Genomic DNA, 19,475 nt, shown 5'->3' with positions numbered 1-19,475 from the left:
TTTTATCATGCTGATGCATTGAAATTAGAAACTGATCTTTTGATTAAATAGTATCTTTCGTTCATAACTTTCACATTCGTCAAATTTAATGGGGTTATTATGACATGTAGTTACTTCTAGTTACTTTGGGTGTTAGCCAGATGTTGCTTAATGCAACGAACAATTTGGGGTGTACATTTATGGAATAGAGAAGCAATTAGTTGTTTTTTTACTACTTGAGATGATTGAAAAACACTGCGTTTTTTTAATGAAAAACTTTCTTCAAAATTTCAGGTTTGTTCCCTCCACCCCCCCCCCAAAAAAAAAACAACAAAAAACTAAAATCCGATGGTAGATCTGGGTCCATTCCAGATACCCATCCCCTGTCACAAGAGAACCATCCATTAATGGTCACAGCAATGTTGGGGACAAAACATCAGCAAACTTCCCACTAGACTGATTTGTAATGAATAATTCAGTATTACAGAATGAATCAATGCCAGAGCACCCACATATATTAAAGGTGAAATTTGTTAAATTCTTTTCAGAAGGATTTGTTTCTCTGGCTTCAGAAAGAGAAGCTGCCCAAGAAGGCAGAGAGTTGGTTACCATATATTTTGTGAAAAAGCTCCAAGAGACTCTGCTGTTGCTATTGATTTTATATGGAAGGTTCTCGGAAACCAATGTGATGGACATCAGGATAAGACCCTGAGATAGACTCTCCTGGAGTAGTACCTTGCTCCACACAATGTCATTTAACTATCAAGTAGAACTACTCATACTGGGAAGTGCTATTCATTATGAGTATATGGTATCACAACCTGAGCCTGCATTTGAGCCAATGCTGATGCATCTGCAGAATATACCACGAGACAACTGATCTTAGAGTTGGGGATGAGGGTAGAGAAACAAAGACATAAAAAAGGAGCACCCCGATAACAGGTTTTGGGTTTTTTTCTTTAACCTTGCTCTCCTTTTTACTATATGCTTTTGTTGCTCTTTTTTCCATCATACCTATGGCAACTGTGCTGAATGCTGGTTTCGTACAAGCATAACAATCATTTTAAAGAGATTGATTTTATTGGTGATCCCTCAATTTAGGAATGATCTCTACCACAGAATTACATATGGGTCCTAAGATGACTTAGGAGTCCAATCCTGGAACCGCAAATCTGCCCACAGTAGGTACAGACATTTCATGGCAGGCCAGCTGCCTGCTGGGAGGATGTTCTTTCTTTTTCCTTTCTTCTCTCTCTTTTCAGCTTAGAGGGAAAGGCACTTCTTCTCGAAGTGGGTCGCTGCCTGATGGAGGATATGGAGTCACTGGGGTCAGTTGGTGACTTGCTCCTCCCAGCTCCTGATGTCCACAACAGTTTTCTTAAGATACGCTTTCAGTGCTGTGTAGCGTTTCCTCTGACCACCGTGGGATCTCTGAGGTGAGCTGAGAGTAGAGGACTTGTTTTGGGAGGCAAGAGTCTGGCATCCACAAACAATGTCCAGCCCCGTAAAGTTGGTGCATGGGGATCATTGCCTCAATGCTGGTGACATTGGCTTCAGCGAGGATGCTGGCATTAGTGCACTGATCTTGCCACTTGACGTGAAGGATCTTCCAGAGACATCATTGGTGGTACCTCTCTAGACTCTTGAGGTGCTGTCGATAGTCACCCAGGTTTCACATCCATAGAGGAGTGTAGGAACAACAATTGTCTTATAGAACTGGATTTTAGTGTCCTGCCATAGGTCACGGTCTGTGAAAAAGCAATGGAGCAATTTCTGGATCCTGTGCTCGATCTCACTGTCGATTTTTGTGTTTTGAGAAAGTTGACTACCGAGGTGGCAAAAGTGCTCAATGTCTCCAAAGTCTGGCCCTCGATGGTGATTTGTGGTGGGTCATGTGCAAGGCCTGAAGCAGGTTGATAGAGCACGTTAGTCTTCTCAATATTAAATGAGAGTCCTAGGCTTCAATAAGCTTGTGCAAGAAAATCCAGTATGGACTGAAGGTCATTCTCAGTGTGCATGAGGATTACACAGTCATCAGCATACTGAAGATCAGTGATGGAGAAGTTCTGTAAGTGTGGATGTGGAGCATATAAGTCCACACTTTTCTGTTACTAGTTAGGTAGAGTCTCTCACTGTTATTTTTGTGGTACTCACTTTGAACAAACATTAATTTTGAATACCTGTTTGTCTTGATATTTTGTGCAAATGTACAGAAAAATACAATTTACTCTCCATGGAAATCTTACAATTCTTGAACATCGGACTGAATTCCTCTTAAGGAAACTGCCATGCCACAGTTAAGTTGAGGGACCTAAAGGATCCCAGTGCACCTGTGGAAAATTTCCCTAGGATAAAAGCATTTATATACATGGGTGGCCATATGCATGCAAACACACTCGCAGAGTGAGTTCTTATTTTTAGTGATTTCAGAATCCTGATATGAATGGAGCCGAGGAACTTTTGGGAATATTTCTGAATAAGTTTTCCTCTTAAACGTAAAAGGTATTGAGAAAATAGCAGGCAGCTCCAAATGGTTTTGCCAGATATTACTATTCTATTCTTGAGTTGCTTCTTATTGATTGTGTATTCTGGCTGCATATTTAGAGCTATATTTCACAGTGTTGGTAATGAAAGACCCCTTCTTAAAGATGCTGAGCATTTCACTTTCCTGAAAATTAATTTACAAAACTTCCTGACATCTCCTTGTGCACCTTTTTTCCCCCTCTGAAGTTGAAGAAAAGGATGCAATACTATCGAGAATGCAAATACCACTCTGACATATAGATTAGCAATTGTCAGGAAGTGTTAATGTTATTGTAAGTAACAGTTAAGTGCTCAGGACTGAATAAGAAAATTCTAGATTTGTGTGTCTCTGTGTGCATGTCTCCCTTAAGGACAGTTAATAATAAATATTTTATTCAAAACATATCCATTATTTTGTCTTTCTCTTCAACTTATTCCTGTGGCCCTGTCCCAGAAAACTGAGAGATGGGAAGCTGTCAAGGGATTTGCTAAGTCTCAAACACCTTTGTGTGCTGTTTCCTAGTTATATTTTTGTGTCTCATCTGATTTTTAGTGATTCTGCAGACCCATTAATTAGTAGTTAATAGCAAAATAATTTGACCATCCAATAACACAACAATAGTTTTAAGTTATGAAGTGAGTTGGTTATCTGAAATAAATAGGTACTTTTTACAATGTGTAGAGAATTCACTCTGGCAGCTGTTATTAGCATAGCCTGACTTATCTAGTAGAGATGGGCAGAATCAATCAGACAATCACTTCACTTCATATAGCTCCCGTAATGCAATCACTCCAAAGCACTTCATAACAATAAAACTAAAACAGACATGAAATGAATAGCAGATGCCAGACATGGCTGGGTTTCTAAGGACAACCATAATCCCCAAATATTACTCAACACCCCAAATTGTCTGGGCTGTTATTTTAGCTCATCATCACTGTGCTGGGCAGTCAGCTCCATCTGATATGTTGGTACCATTCTTGGTAGTACATCACATACATTTAAACAAGTGAAATTACAGATTACAATTTACCTCCTCTGTCAGTGATCTATTGTCTATGTCTCTAGGAGGAAGTGTAATTATTTGGAGGAGGCTTTTAAAGGTGTCCTGGTACATGATAGGGAAATATAATTTTAGGTGAAGTATGAATGTTGAAATGAGATTTTCTGTTATTGATCTCTTCATGCAAGTTAAATCCTGGCTATAATTTGTCACCTGGAAAGAAATAGTGTATGTGCAAGCCTAGTCAGGCCTTGGAGTCTGTAGAGATTTCATAGCTAGAAGGGTATCCGTACGCATAAAAAAATAGGGGCAAATCAATGTCCTTTATATAACCCTGTCCACAGTGGAGCCAATATAATTCCACTGAACAGAGGCAGGATACCAGGAGCATGCATAGTTCAGGATCAGGGTTTGTTAAGGGTTGCTATGTTTTCCCCTAGTGCCCTCTTTGCTGTGTATGAAGGGGCCTCAAGAACTACTGAAACTACAGTAGCCTGTATCATGATAAGTGGAACTGGAGTCAAAGATCCCCTAAATAACAGTCCCTTCAGGGAACATCAATGGAATTGGGAGCAATGAAGCCACATGGGCAGAGCAGTCCACTGTGTTTTAATGAAGTTCCATTTGTTCAGCTGACCTGGCAGTCAGCCTCATTCTTTTCTAGTGTAACATAGTGGCAGTGTCTGAGCTATGAGTTCTCTGCAATGCAGCTGGCTGCGTGAACCATGGAACTCAGTCTGAAGCCACCACAGTCTGGATTTTGCAGACACAAACCTAGCCCAGTGATGGACCTGGTGTAAGCTGTACACAGACCTGTCTGTGCAAGCAGAGGACAACAGCAGGAAAGTAAAAAGAGGACCTCCCATGTAAACTTTAGCCCAGCAAATAGTGTACTTGCCTGGGATGTGGGAAACCACTGGTTCAAATCCCCCCACTACCTGTTGAGAGCAAGGGATTTGAACTGGGATCTGCTACCTATCCGATGCATGTTCTACCCATTGGGCTATGAGGGCAGGGGGTGTTTCACTCAGTCTCTCCCACTGAAGTTGTTCCACTGTGGGTAAACAAGGAATCATTGTACATGCAAGAGAGTGTACATGAGTGACTTGTAGCCTGATTGTTAGAGCACTCATGTGGGGAGACCCAGGATCCAGTTCCTTTGCTCTAATGATTTTTTAAATTATTTATCCACAGTGGAACATCTTCAACAGGAGACACTGAGGAAACTCCATATCAGAATATCAAATAGCCCAGTGATTCCTCCTCACAGGTGGAAGAGGGACTTGAACCAGGAGTCTTTAGGGTTGCCAACTTTCTAATTGCTGAAAAGGGAACACCCTTGCCCCGCACCCTGCCCCGCCTCTTCCCTGAAGGCCCTACCCCCTGCGCTGTCCACCCCCGCTCACTCTCCCCTCTCCTGGGACTCACCTGCTACATGCAAAGCCAGGCTGGGAGGAGCTGACATGGAGCTATCCACCTGCCCAATCAGGGCACAGCAGGTCTGAGGGGGGGCTGGGGCAAATTGTGACATGGTGGGGTTGGTCCCTGGAGCAAGGGGGTGGGCAGGGGTCGGTCCCTGTAGTGAGGCGCCAGAGCAATCAGGGCACATGGGGTAGGCGGACAGGATTTTCCTGTCCCCCCCGGTGGCAGCACCTACCTCTTGGAGCTCAGTCTAGAAGCCAGCCAACTGCTCTCAGAAGTTGAACAGAGGGCAGCTCCTCCATGTGTCTCCAACCGCAGCTGCTGCTCTTCCCACCCCACAGTGGCAGAGGCTGGTTACTGTGGCCAACCAGAATTTTAGTGTCTTGCCAGCTGTGCTGACTGGACACTGACAAGTTCCCTTTTTTACTGAATGTTCAGGTCAAAAACTGGACACCTGGCAACCCTAGGTCTTCCGCATCGCACGTGAGTACCACTGGGCTAAAAAGTATGAAGGATGTCCACCTCCCTTCCCACCACCATTGTTCTGTACAAATTCACCTATCGGGTCCTGTGACAGAGTGCTGAGAGTCAGTAGGTGACCAAACACTGTGATCACATCACCATTAATTATCCCCCACCACGAAAGGCCAGGTGGAGATGGAGAGTACTTAATTCTTGAAGCAGAATGGGGGTTGATGAGCTAAGGAGCTAATTATTCCACTGGCTGGAGAGGCTAGTTAAAAGCACAGGAAGGAAGTGCAAAAGGGAGGGAAGGCACAGCCTGAGGAAGAAAGGTCTCAGGGTGGCAAGAGTTCTTCCTTGAGAAAGGGTTGAGGATTAGGAAAAGCTATAAATAGTCTTGCTGCACGGGATTGTGATGGTGGTTTGGTGAAGGTAAGAAATAAAACTTGGAGAGATGATAACCAATCAAAAAGCATCCAAAGCTGTTTGTGAAGTCTCTCAGAACAGGAGAGGGGCCTGCTCTGTTATAGGGCCCAATCTAGTAGGTGAGGTCTGTGCACACTTACTGGATCAGGCCCAAGAGGCAGTTTAAGTGGATGATGCCTATCTTTTTCCAGTTTGTGCATCGCAATGGGGCTTAGGTGCCTGGAGTAACTAATTATCCCACTGGCTGGGGAGTGAACTTGGGATTGCAATGCATGTGGTTAGAGGCAGAAATACAGGTGCCTAGGGAACCTGTACTGCAAACATTGAGGCGTCAAGCGAGTTTAGGTGTTTACTGGTTCAGCAGCAGTATGAGGCCTGATTCTAGGATTTAGGTGCTTAAAGTGTGGCAATTAGGCACTGAAGTCTTTTGTGAATCTAGCCCCAAATGTTCATAGGGGATGGAATTTACACACAAATGAACTGGTTGGTTCCACCCAGAGAATTCATGTGAAACTGGGATTATACAGAACAAATGTAATGGAGTAATGTCAATTCATAAAGTCACTGGCTTAATTAGCATAAATGTTGCTACTATTTTGATGTGGAATTGAGACAACAAAAAAAAGTTGAAGGATATTTTTTATCACTTAGCTACAGGTAGGACTAGAAAAAATACTCTCTGGTACAAGATAAGATGCCATATTTGATCATATCATATAAGTTTTTCCTATTTTGCTACTGTAGAGCTTGTGCCCACAAGGTGCTGAGCACCTGATACTTTCAGTAACTTCTGTGGGGAACTAGACTGCTCATCTTTTTACAGGATCAAACCCTTAAAATGTATTGCTGTTACACTCTAAACACAAATACCTTTAATGATTCACATACAAATTCAGTAGATATTTGGAGAGTGTTGAATCAGCAATATTTGTGTGAGCAGGTTGGGTTATATTCATGTGGTCATTTGAAGGCAATGAATACTGTTGTCACAAAGACTGGAGAACAACTCATGGCAAAGGGCCTAATACTTAGCTCAGAAAGTCTTCATTGCTTTTCTGATTTCTTACACACAACGTGCATATTGTGTCTTTTCAAAATTCAGCTCATTTGTCTGACAGACCTAGCCCAGTCTTCTGATACTCAGCTAATTACAGGGATTTGTTTTGGAGTAGAGTATCGCTACTACTAGAAGTAGCTGGCAGCTGTATACTTTCAGACTTCATTGCCTTTCCAGAGCTATGTCCCAGCATGATTGATTGTTATCAATCAATAGAATAATGGATTGATAGAGCCAAATCCTTCTTTCAGTTACACCAGTGTAAATATGAAGCTATTTCTGGCACCGATTCTGAAAGGCAGATTAACCATTCACTACAGGAGGTGTAAAAGTGGCTTTAAGTTATATTTGCATTTTCCTGAGCTGGTTGCCAGCGAAAACTAGAGCTGAGTTCTATTTGACACTGGCAACAGAGCCATTCTGGCAGCCAAATATTGCAAGGGCAGAGGAAAAATACTGATCATGTCCTCTTTGCCCCCCAGTTACTCCGTATACCCCACAGGCCTGAGAAGGCTGTTATGTAGGAGCTGGCACAGCATCCCTGTGATAACAGGTTAGTCCTCCACTAACTGCTTCAGTGTGGCTAAATGTATTGGGAGTAGCATAAATCAGTGTTAATAGACAATAGGCTCTAGTCCTTGTATCTGCATTTCCACTAATTCCTGACTAAGAGTCATGATAAAATTCTGAACTGAAGGGCAACTTCAATTTAAATGTCTTTTGAAAAATAAAAGGATCATCTCCAAGACGGAATGTTGACTACCTATCGCAAATTCTAATTGACGTGTTCTCAACTTGAAAAGCCATTTTATTTTTTATCTTTTTTAAAAATTTTCTCTGTTTTGGAGCTGGCTTTTTCCAGTTGAAATAGTGTGGTGAGCTTGCACAGATCAAAAATTTTCTAGTGACTGAATCCTCTCCTGCTGTTTTCACAGAAAGAATGAAAAGAAGGGACGTTTGAATCATATGTAAAGATATCTTATCTCCAGGACATCAGTCTTTCTGATCTAGTTTAACAGGCTATTAGTACATTAAGCTATGTAAATTTTGAAATATAACAATGTTCTGAAGCACAGCTAAAATGTTGTTTTCATTTTACCTCTGCACATACACACAAATTTATTTGGTTTAGTTTTTTTTGCAAAGTCAATATAGGTTCAAGTTTTAAGTTTAAGCTCTAGCAATATTGAAATGATAATCACTGAATTAATTAGCATCAACTAAAATCTTAAAGTAAAATAACACCCTCCAGCTATTTATTATTTTAAAATTTATTTCCACACAGAATTACTTTTCTCTCATCAGACATAACAAAATCAAAATTAGATCAAGATGTACCAGGAGTGTGTGTTTTTTTTTTTTTTTTTTTTTTTTTTTTAGAACATTCATATAACTAGGTTACAGCATCTTTTGCCATTGCATTTGAACAGTTGGAGACTTTGTTAAACTTTATCTATAAATCTAAAGCCCACTATAAATGGGATAGGACTGAAGCAAGAACCTGATTAGTCATTTTGTGATGGCATTAAGTGCAACACAAGCAGAGCTTAGTGACACAACACAGCATTATAGTCACTATAGAAACAAGTGCTGATTTTTTTTAAGAGACCAATAACTGGTTATGATTAATTTTACAAACAGATTGCATTTTGCACTATATTCAGCATTGCAATTTTTTTAATAAAATACGTTTCCTGATTACTGAGCATGCAATAGCAATGAGGTACTGTCAATGCAACAGGACCACTATCTGAAATAATTATAGAAAACTGCACCCAACATAAAGCAACACTCAACCTAATAACTGAGTTGGAAGAAAGTTGAGAGAGTATGTGCTGTATTTGTGTTCATGTGCTTGTCCTACAGATCACTGTTTTCACTCAAGTTTCCCAAACTTAAATTAGTACAGTGTTCCCCAAGATATAGTGATCAGCTGAAGTGCTTTAATTTCATTTGTTAATGACACACAGATTAAAATTACCACTAAGAGTTATTTTTGCTTCCCCCGATACGTCTGCTTGTCTGGGTAATTTCAAAGTCATGATGGATGTCTAAAAATTTCCTACACCATAATGTGATCCAGACATCACTCACCTCTTCTGGCAATCTTTTAGGCTCTCCTTGTGCAGTAGAACTGAGCAAATAATTATAAGGAATACTTTATTCAACAACTTGAGCCTCTTTTTTTTTTTTACGTGAAGAATTTTAGCAACCGCTCCGTTATTACTGTGACGGATACTAATGCAAGAACCCAGATAGGAGCTTCAAGCCGCTCATGATAATCTCAGATGTATTTGTTTGTTTGAAAATGGTGATCTCTTTGGCTTGCTATTCAGTACCGAATGTTTGAAATTTTAGGTGCACTGCGTAGCTTCAGGTAGCCACACAAGTCGGAAGGTACGGTTTTTGGTCTGTGGATTGGACACTTTTGCAATGAAGTTTGGGGTGTGAATGCTCTTGAAAGGACAATTTTTAATTCACTTTCTCTGATCATTTAAATATACAAGCTTAATATTAGTATTGTATGACTGTCAAGGTTCCTTCCATACTCTGAACTCTAGGGTACAGATGTGGGGACCTTCATGAAAGACCCCCTAAGTTTATTCTTACAGCTTAGGTGAAAAACTTCCTCAAGGTACAAACTTTGCCTTATCCTTGAACCCTATGCTTCCACCACCAAGCATGTTAAACAAAACAGGGAAAGTGCCCACTTGGAGATGTCCTCCCCCGCAAGCCCTACACCCCCTTTCCTGGGGACGGCTTGATAAAAATCCTCACCAATTTGCATAGGTGAATACAGACCCAAAACCTTCCATCTTAAGAACAATGAGAAAACAGTCAGGTTCTTAAAAGAAGAATTTTAATTAAAGAAAAAGTAAAAGAATTACCTCTGTAAAATCAGGATGGTAAATACCTTATAGGGTAATCGGATTCAAAACATAGAGAATCCCTCTCGTCAAAACCTTAGGTTACAAAAGGACACAAAAACAAGAATATACATTCCATTCAGCACAGCTATTTTACCAGCCATTTAAACAAAAGAAAATCTATTGCATTTCTAGCTAGATTGCTTACTAACTTTTTACAGGAGTTCTGAAGAGCATTCCTGGTCTGCTCCTGGCAAAAGCATCACACAAACAGACAGACCCTTTGTTCCCCCCACCTCCAGCTTTGAAAGTATCCTGTCATCTCATTGGTCATTTTGGTCAGGTGCCAGTGAGGTTATTTTAGCTTCTTAACCCTTTACAGGTGAAAGGGTTTTGCCTCTGGCCAGGAGAGATTTTATAATTCTGTATACAGAAAGGTGGTTACCCTTCCCTTTATATTTATGACAATGACCAAAGCAAACTTGCATTTAAATTGGAATAAATATTCATAAACAATTGTCTGCATGATTTGCTCAGCTGTTTTATGAACTCTTTTTCTCCCATGGTTAGGTGCTTGTGTGGTCAGATGCTTTCTCTGCCATTTGAATCATTTGCCAGTGTAATCAGAGAATCATAGAAGATTAGTGTTGGAACAGACCTCAAGAGGTCACCTAGTCCAACCCTCTGCTGAAAGCAGGACCAACCCCAACTAAATCATCCCAGCCAGGGCTTTGTCAAGCTGGGCCTTCAAAACCTCTAAGGATGGAGATTCCACTACTTCCCTAGGTAACCCATTTCAGTGCTTCACCACCCTCCTAGTGAAAGAGTTTTTCCTAATATCCAACCTAGACCTCCCCCACTGCAACTTGAGACCATTGCTCCTTGTTTTGTCATCTGCCACCACTGAGAACAGCCTATCTCCATCCTCTTTTGAACCCCCCTTCAGGTAGTTGAAGGCTGCTATCAAATCCCCCCTCACTCTTCTCTTCTGCAGACCAAATAAGACCAGTTCCCTCAACCTCACCTCGTAAGTCATGTGCACAAAGTCATTTTTGTTGCCCTCCACTGGACTCTCTCCAATTTGTCCACATCCTTTCTGTAGTGTGGGGCCCAAAACTGTAATGGACTATGTCTTCAAACTCTTCAAAAACATTGCTAATGTAAATCCCTACCTTTCTTTTACTAGGTCTTTTTTTTTTTTTAATCTCAGATAAACCATATTACAGTCATTACTGCTAAAATGTCAGTACATGCCAACAGTCACCTCTCCACTTGTTAATATGTGAGATGGTACATCACTTTTCCTATACCTAAAATAGGAAATAATTATAGGAATGGTATGGAATCTTTGGCAAGTGTTAGAATTGACAACATTAACTTTTAGCAGTTATCACTCTAGCTAATAATGTCCTTCTGAGATGGTGTCTATGAATGCAAAGTAAATAGACTTTCTTTGGTACATCAGTGAAACTCCCAATAGTGTCAGTATTTAATCTTCTTTTCCCCAGGATCGACTAGTTGTTCAAACAGTTCACCATCAGTCAAAACAGGTAAGACAGGTCCTGCTGCCTGGCTCCTCTTAAGGATCTGTCTCAGAGGGCTTCTGCTACTCCCTGCACAGCAGCTATCCCCAGTCAGCTCTCATCTAGCTAGTGTGGTGAGCCTCCTTCCTGGTCCCTGCCCTGATCCAGAGTCTCCTACAAAAGCCTCCATACTTCTGCAGCTCCCACTGAACTGAACTATTTGCTGGCTTTCATGAGGACCGGGTGATCTTTAAGATAATGCCTGGTCAGCTGCCTCTCATCTGATGCTGTGAGGCCCTTGATTATTCACTGGTGGGGCTGGGCCCAGCTCCTCTTAAAAGGGCCAATCCCCCTATGACACTTGCAGTCTATTTGTGTAGCTATAACTAAACTTATAGTTTTGCACTTGCAAGTAATGGTAGAACTTAAATATATAACTATCCTAATTATGCTGGATACAATTAGGAGGAAAAAAGTGCACCCACAAATATGGAACCCAAGTGGATGGTTGTTTATAAGAGTGTCTTTATGTTTGTGTTATCTGCACTGGAATATGTCATATTTTGGGAAAATGATTTTAAATACTCTTGAAACAAGTAACATAGTGTTGCTGATGTATATGGGTTTTGGAAATATATTTTATTTAAACAGCAGATTATTCTAATGGCTATTGTGTGTTGATGGTGATTTGTCATTTAACTTTCAAATATTCCATGAGATTTAAAACCAGAATCTTTTAGACATCTGGCTAAAACAAATATCTGAGAGCATATATGATGGACCTGTAACTTGTTTATCTTATCAGAGCTACTACAGCTCCTAAGTTTATAGCTTAGTTTTGACTAAGCAAAACAGAAATAAAGAATGCACTTTTCATTTGGTAATAAAATTGGCATGTGTACATTTTCAAAATAATTATGCTATGTTTTGGGATTATATTGTTGGCAGAAAAGCCATAAATCTAGAGCCAAAAGCTGTCTAAATTTGTAATTGCTTCTCTATCATATAACTTGAGTTAATAATCAAAGTTATTGTTCCTGTCAGTTGTTTGAACCAAAGGCAACAACTAATAGTATCAGTAGAAGGCCTTTGAAAATTGGTTAGGCATTCTCATAGTTCCTCATGGAACAAAGTTAAAACTAAAATCTGTCTGAGTTTGAACTCTTCTAAATTACATTTATAGCTACAACTCCTGTGAAATAATAAGATGCAGAAAAGATTCAGATTTTGTGCTTTCAGATTTTAATATTTTAAAACATTTGGAGGAAATAATGATCTAGTCCAATCCATCTTTAGATTGTGACCTAACTTTAGACTGGCATTAAACCTTTTCTTTTGTTCAGTGTATTCTTCTGTTGCCAAACCCATGTAAAAATGGGCAGCAAGATATAAGGTATTACATTTTTTATTTCATATCATAGGTTATGGTTGTTGCCAGCACCTTAGCATACAGGTACTGTAGAAAAATCTTATGTATTCTCTTTTCTCTATTCCACAAGCCTGATAGTTCTCTCAAACTACACCCTAATTCTCAGCAACATTTTAAACCCAAATATATCACATGACTCAATCAACGTAATAACTGAGCACCACCCAAGCATAGGCAATTTTTCCCCTTCCCTTTCCCTGTTCTTGGGACAGTTATCTAGATTAGTGCATAGAATTATTGGTATGTATGTGTCATACATATAAAGGGAAGGGTAAATGCCTTTCTGTCCACAGTGCTATAAAACCCCTCCTAGCCACAGGCAAAACCCTTTCACCTGTAAAGGGTTAAGAAGCTAAAATAACCTCGCTGGCACCTGACCAAAATGACCAATGAGGAGACAAGATACTTTCAAAGCTCGAGGGGAGCGGGGCAAAGGGTCTGTCTGTCTGTGTGATGCTTTTGCCGGGAACAGATCAGGAATGCAGCTCAGAACTCCTGTGAAAAGTTAGTAAGTAATCTAGCTAGAAATGCATTAGATTTCCTTTTGTTCAGTGGCTGGTAAAATAGGCTCTGCTGAATGGAATGTATATTCCTGTATTTGTGTCTTTTTGTAACTTAAAGTTTTGCCTAGAGGGATTCTCTATGCCTTGAATTTGATTGCCATGTAAGGTATTTACCATCCTGATTTTACAGAGGTAATTCTTTTACCTTTTCTTTAATTTAAAATTCTTATTTTAAGAACCTGATTGTTTTTTTCATTGTTCTTAAGATCCAAGGGTTTGGGTCTGTGTTCACCTGTACAAATTGATGAGGATTTTTATCAAGCCATCCCCAGGAAAGGGGGTGTAGAGTTTGGGGGTTATATTTTGGGGGAAGACGTCTCCAAGTGGCCTCTTTCTCTGTTCTTTGTTTAAAACGCTTGGTGGTGGCAGCATAGGGTTCAAGAACAAGGCAAAGTTTGTACCTTGAGGAAGTTTTTCACCTAAGGTGGTAAGAATAAGCTTAGGGGTCTTTCATGTAGGTCCCCACATCTGTATCCTAGAGTTCAGAGTGGGAAAGTAACCTTGACAGTATGATTTTGGTTTTTTTGTGAATGTGTGGGGAGAAATGAAGGGAAGTTAAACTGAATAAATGATTTTTCTGTTTAGTTCTGGAAGTGGTGGTGATAGGAATGATCTTATCTCTTGTTGGAGTGATTTTGATAACATAGGTCCATATCTGGTCTAGAGCTTTGTGAAATTCAGAATTTCCATCCCACCAGCAATTCTGATATTTCTTCTTTGTTTTCATTTCAAATTGAGATAAAAAGTTTGTTCTGCAAAACGTTTTGAAATTAATTCTGAAAAATTTAAATTTGGTAATGTTAAAGTACTTTGTTTTGATAATTTCAATTTAAATGCATCATTTGGACATTCCCAATTTTTATTTAATTTATGTATTTGTTTGTTTTATTGTATTGCATTTTTCTGTCATGACACATTGCTTCATGGGAATTGTTGTTTTGAATCTTGATGCTTGAGGTCTCTGTGGGCCAGCCTCCTTGGCTGGATTACATTTCCCATAATGCTCCCAGAGTCCTGTGACTCCTATTTTACACAACTACCAGGATGGATTTGGTCAGTTAAAAATCCTCATTGTATTATGGGAGATGTAATCTAGGGAGGTTGGCCCATAGGAGGGAATATGGACCTGAAGTGCAACTTCCATTAGGCAGGGTTTATAAGAAAATGCAGTTTAATGTTTTGTTCAACTGAATCAAAATGTTTTATTTATCCAACTTGATATTAAATATTTCTAATTGAAAATCAAATATTGTCATAGATATTTTCTGACCAGCTCTACTCTTGTCAAGGTTCTGGATTCTGCAATTATAAGTATTCCCATGTTTCATTGTTTCAGTGGTACAAAGTGGTAGCAGGAATGAAGGGAGAGGCAATAGCACAGGGAGCTAGAATCAGCCCCAGGAAGGACTTTGAATTTTAGGACAGAGTGATGGAACAGGATTTTGTTCAGTTGGGTGCTAACAGAAAGAGGAGAGAGTGCTGTATTCATGATGACCAATGTTGCTAAACCAGATGGAGAGCTCTGTTGTTTATGACTTGGGCCTTCCGGCAAGTGGCTTCTTTCTTAGATAATTAAAAAGTAAATAATAATTAAAAACAGAATAATAAAACACCTGGAAGATCATGATAGTATAGTCTAACCAGCATGATTTCTTCAAAGGGAAGTCATATCTTGCTAATCTATTGGAGTTCTGTGAACATATTAACAAAGTAGTAGATTGTCCCCTTGTTCTTGTCGTTTTTTGTTGTTTGGGTTTTTTTTGGGGGGGGGTCAGTCAGTGAAAATGAGAGGTGAAAAATTCAAAACAGATAATGTTTTCATACAATGCACAATTAGATTGGGGAAGTTGTTAGGGCCAAGACGCAAAATTTTAAAAAGGATTGGATGGAGATATATATAATACAGGGATATTCAAAGTTGTTGTTGCTAACAAAATTTTTGAAAGAGTTATTAAACCTTAAGTGTTTAGTTTAAATCAGTCTCTAGTTGTCCTCCTAATTTTCAACAGTTAATGAGTGTATGTGATGGGTGGATGAAGTGTGCAGACGAACACGCTCCAGCTGCAGGATTCATATACCTTCCTTTGAAGCCTCTGGTGCTGACCATTGTCAGAGATGTGATACTGGACTAGATGGACCTTTGGTTTGATCCAGTATGATGGTATTTCCTGGTGTTGTAATTGTAGGGATCCTGACCCAAAAAGGAGTTGTGTGGGGTCATAAGGTTATTGTAGGGGGGGTTGCGGTATGGCTGCCCTTACTTCTGCACTGCTGCTGGTGGGGTGCTGCCTTCAGAGCTGAGCGCCCAGTCAACAGCCGCTGCTTTCTGGCCACCAGCTCTGAAGACAGCGCAGAAGTAAGGGTGGCAATATTGCACCCCCCCACCAAAATAATCTTGTGACCCTCCCCCCCATCCCCCACAACTCCCTTTTGCGTCAGTACCCCCAGTTGAGAAACACTGGTCTCTCCCTGTGAAATCTGTATAGTATAGGGTAAAAGCAAACAAAAGACCAGTTTTCACAGTCTGTGACGTGATTTTCATGGCTATGAATTTTGTAGGGCCCTAACTATGAGGCTAAGTGCAAGATAGTCTGGATTTTGCAACAGTTGGCATCATGGAAAAGTTCTGTGGGGTGTGAATTTGCTGCCTCAGTGGCGGAGGAACAATAATCTTTTTTCCTCCTTCATGGCAGTGGCATAACTCGGTCGGAATTTTGTGGTTTTGGATGTTTGAACAATGTTTAGCACAATAGGGCCCTGGCTCTGATTGGGTGAATTTCATGAGGACCACAAAACAAATAACAGTGAAAGGGGTAATTATTTTCAAGTATATTCGGCTTTGTGTTGGTCTTCTAGATGCTTCTCCTGGAGCTGATTTGGGTTGGGATGGAGGCTTGTGTTTTTTTTCCCCCACCCCCAAGATCTTCAAATCACTATACTCAGTGTCTCAAATATTTTTTCTAATTTGTTTTATCCAGTAACCTTGAAATAGACTCATCAATAACACACAAGTCTGCTTTAAAGAATGACTTGTCAACACTGATATGACTACTTTCTTGGTCCAAAGTTCATTTGTTTCAAGCCACAGATTCTTCAATTATTAGGTTTTGATCCATGCACTCAGTCACATATGCTTGTTGCCTCATTTTGTACTTTATGATTGTCTGGAAAGCTTTTGTTCTTAAGGGATCATTTATTAGTGGCATCTTTGATTTTATTTTTTATCTTGCTGACATTTGGTTGTCACTTGATGATACTTCTCTGGGAAAGGCAATTAATCCTGTGGGTGACCTTATCTGTGTCTCGTATCTATTTAGGCAGCTCTAGAACAGCTGTCATTACAATGCACAGTGTGAAACTTTTTGAGTGGAATTCCATACACTAACACTTTATTAGATGTACTGTATCTCCTATAGCCACATCACAGGTGCTGCAGCTTCATCCATCACCTTCAAACACAAGTGTCTCCACAACATCTCATGCCAGCTCCCATGCCTGGAATATCCTCTTTGAACCTATGAGCCATGAATCCTACTCTGTCAAATCCCTCCAAAAGGATCACTTGTTTTGCCTCTGTCTTCATTCCCAACCCTAACTCTATCCTTCATAATACGTGTGTATAATGTTAAACACTCTGTGACCCTCATTCTTCTATCTATCCCCTCTAAGCAGGGTCCTGGCATTTTATTTGACTGAGAGCTTGTCTTCATGGTGCATAGTCCACTCTAGAGGCATGTAAATTCCAGGATGCACTAGTATTGCACACTAACTGGTCTGTAGTGAGCACAGCAGGGCCCATAAATGTTCCTTAGTGCTCACTAATGTAGTCCCAATTCAAACTGTACTTCAGTAACATGTACTAGGGAACTTTTAGTGAGTGCCCACAGGCCCATACACACCAGAAAGTGAACAACACACTCTGCTGCAGACAAATGCACCATGTAGATAAGCCCTGATCCTCCATGCATGTTTGTGGAATACTATATTGGAAACATTATTTATAGTTTCTTATGAATCATTTATCATACACTTATTTTTCTTAAATCTTTCAGATTTTTTTTAAATTTAGATTTTTGGATTCTAGTCTTTTCTGTAGGTTCAGTACCATCAATTAATGCCTCCCCTCTCCATCCATTTAATTCTACCAGTATTATACAATACCTCATCTTTTAGATAAATCTTACCACACTGTAGCTGTCAATTTTTTTATCCACATTCTCCATGGTTTCATTTTTTTTTATATAGGAAAAATGTTAATGTGGTATCACGGAGGAAAGAAGAATAGTGAAGGCTATAGATGAATCTCACAAAAAACCTATGTAAATATGGGAATTTTATTCTTCACGTAATTGGTATTGATAAATTAAATCAAACATAAAATACTTAAGTTTAGATTTGAAAAGCAATGCCAGATGAATCTGTTGATAGCTCTAGGAGACCAGCCAAAGAAAGCACAGTGGCTCACAGCCGAGAAAGCAAGAATAAAATAATTCCAATGATTGAGAAAAGGGCATGGAAAGTCGTGTGATATACAACCACCAGAATTTTAAAGTTGGTGCTAGAACTCACGTAAAACCAATGGAGAAATTCAGCAATTGGATCAAAATGATTTATTGTTTTGATTTGGCTTATATCAGAGAGAAAAAATCAGACTGTGTAAAGTCTTCCCAGTCTTTAACTTCTTCGGAAGACCAACAAAAGAATATTGTCAAATGATGCTAATGGTCACAGACATGAATGTTTATATTCAGAAGTTTAACTGTGCTTCCACAATGATGGAATGCACATTCAGTAACACTGTGGGGCATACTATAGAGTGTGTCATTCTATCTGATCATTAAAAGATGCATTGGGGTCAAAAAGGACCTTGAGGTTCTTGATAGATATTGCATGCAATTTATTGGCATTATAGCTAGGAATGCTATCTATATTTCTCTGTATGAAAATTATTTTTTTAAGTTATTGAAGACCCTCCTCCAAATAAAATAAAGTAAAAATGAAAGATGGAAACATTTTAGTAGGTGAGCAGGGTTAAGGACTTATTGGCCCATTCCAGGATTTTCAGAATTAAGATAGTGTTGTGGAATGTAAGAACACACAGTATTAAGAATTTGGGGGAAACCACAGTGGCATAGCTGGAGTCCAATTAACTGTGCTTATTAATGATGTACAAATATACAAGACCTAGCTCCCTATGTACACTGCTTCTCTAGCAGGGTTCTGAATAGAGCTGATAGAGAAATTTTCAATGAAATATTTTATCACTAGAAAATACAGATTCATAGAAACTTTTCACAGGAATGTACCATTTCAACAAACATTCTTCAGGAAATAGTTTCTCAGGTCCAGCATGGAATTTCTGGTCAAAACATGAGGCATGCTCTAGAAGAGTCAATAACCTGGCGATTAGGACACACATCTGGGATGTGGGAGACCCAAGTGTTCCAGTTCCTGGTCTGAAGCAGGCTGAATAGGGACTTGAAACTGGCTTTCCCACATTCCAGATGAGTACCCTAAACACCTAAGGGCTTAGAGCCCTACTGTGTCTGGAGGCCCTGTACAAATTACTTTTGTCCTCCAGGATTTAGAAAATGCACAATGAACAGACAAATAAGGAGGGAGGGGCAGAAGGACAGCATAACAATATAAATAACATTGGGCCTGATTGTATAGTAAGGTACTATTCAGCATGAGAAGGGTCAAGCAAGCTAACCAATAACTCTTTAAGATCTGCCCACAAGTGCTTATAGGGCTCTAAGAGTTAATTATATTCAATCAGCTGCAAAATGTGGTAGGTTTTGTTCATTTTTTATAAAAATGAATTTCTTCATTGTGTGGGAATTTTAATTAAAATTGATAAATTGCATTTGTGTATGAATTTGAGTCTTTTGTTTTCTGTAAATGCTTAATTTAAGCACATCCATAAAATGGAGACTCATGTTTAGGAATTTTCTCATTAATGCTTAAGGGAGTAATATGTGATCAGCATACTTATACTATACAAGAGGATGCAAAACAATTTTTCATGTGCTCTAGCATTTGTCAGAAGAAAATTACTTTATCCTTTAATACTATATGCATTAGAGAGTAGAATAACTGACATGATAAATAGTACAGTATGCAAAGCTTTAGTACATACTATGTGCATATGTTGTAAATAGTCTCTTAATCCTTTTTATTAAATGCAGGTGTCCCTGAAAAGCAAAGTTGGTTCATCATA

Source organism: Eretmochelys imbricata, chromosome 3, assembly GCF_965152235.1.
Source record: "Eretmochelys imbricata isolate rEreImb1 chromosome 3, rEreImb1.hap1, whole genome shotgun sequence".
Lineage (NCBI taxonomy): Eukaryota > Metazoa > Chordata > Testudines > Cheloniidae > Eretmochelys > Eretmochelys imbricata.
This window is presented reverse-complemented; position numbering follows the sequence as displayed.